Here is a 1,660-nt window from a genome sequence, read left to right as displayed (position 1 = left end):
ATATTATATCCTTCTGGAGTCTTTGATGGAGTTGAAGAATGGTTAGTTATAGTTTTCCTTAGTTATGATAAAAGATAAAATAGATATAAATATTATAACTGTAATTCTTACTTGATAACTGTTTTGTTATATGTAATTTTACTATGTTAAAGTTAAAGCCTTTTCTTTTTTGTTTAAACAGAAAAAGGGGAAATGATGGAGGTAGGTCTTGTATCTATCTGTTGCTTTCATTGGTTAATTAATAAAGAAAACTGCTTGGCCTGATAGGACAGAAAATTAGGTAGGCGGAGTAAACAGAATAGAATGCTGGGAGAAAGAAGCAGATTCAAGGCAGTTGCCATGATTCTCCCACTCCAGACAGATGCAGGCTAAGATCTTTTCTGGTAAGCCAGCTCGTGGTGCTACACAGAATATTAGAAATGGGTTAGATCAATATGTAAGAGCTAGCCAATAAGAGGTTAAAGCTAATGGGCCAAGCAGTGTTTAAAAGATCACCACAAATTAAAGCTGGATATCATCAACAACAGAAACAACAGCTTAAAAACTCATGGAAACTGATCAACTCTCTACTTAATGGGGAAAATGTCAAGACAGAAATAAATTAAAGACTTCCTGTCATTGAATGAAAATAAATACACAGCATGCCCAAACTCACATGACACAATAGGAGTGGTGCTAAGAGATGTACACAATACTAAGTGCCTACACAAAATAATAAGAGAGATCTCATACTAACAACTTGTCATCACACCTGAAAGCTCTAGAACAAGAAGTAAGCACACCGAAGAGGAGTAGATGGCAATAAATGAACAAACTGAAGGCTGAAATCAATAAAATAGAAACAGAGAAAAATACAAAGAATCAATGAAACAAAGAGTTCTTTGAGAAAATCAACAGGACGGAAGAACCCTTATCTGAACCAAATAAGAGAAAATATTGAAATTAACAAAATCAAAAATGAAAAGGGGACATGACAGCAAACACCGAGGAAATCCAGAGAATCATAAAAACATACTTTAAAAACCTGTACTCCAAAAAATTGGAAAATATAAAAGAAATAATTTTCTCAACAGGTATCTTAGGGTTTCTCTTGCTGTGAAGAGACACAATGACAATGGCAGCTCTTATGAAGGAAAACATTTAATTGGGGCTGGATTACAGTTCTAAAGGTTTAGTTCACTATCATCACAGCAATAGAAACCCCAATAAGGCAATAGTTATTACTTACCAAAGTGAAATGATGATCAGATAACCAATTTAATTAGACCCATAACCCCGAATGATATAGAAGCTGTCATTAAAAGTCTCAAAACAACAGCAACAAAAAGTCCAGGGCAAGATGGTTTTAGCACAGAATTCTAACAGACTTACAGAGTTAAATGCCAATACTACTCAAATTACTCCACAAAATAGAAACAGAAGAAACAATGCTCAATTCTTTTTATGAGGTCACAGTTACCTTCATTCCCAAGACACATAAATACTCAACAAAGAAAATTACCAATTTCCCTATGAACATAGGTCCAAAAATTTTCAATAAAATACTACAAACCAAATTCACGAACTGATGTGGGAGTGTCATATATCAATCTGTTGATTTCATTGGTTAAGTAATAAACAAACTGCTTGGGCTCATAGCTTAGAACATAGGTGGGTGGAG

This window comes from Microtus ochrogaster, chromosome 5 (assembly GCF_000317375.1).
Source record: "Microtus ochrogaster isolate Prairie Vole_2 chromosome 5, MicOch1.0, whole genome shotgun sequence".
Lineage (NCBI taxonomy): Eukaryota > Metazoa > Chordata > Mammalia > Rodentia > Cricetidae > Microtus > Microtus ochrogaster.
This window is presented reverse-complemented; position numbering follows the sequence as displayed.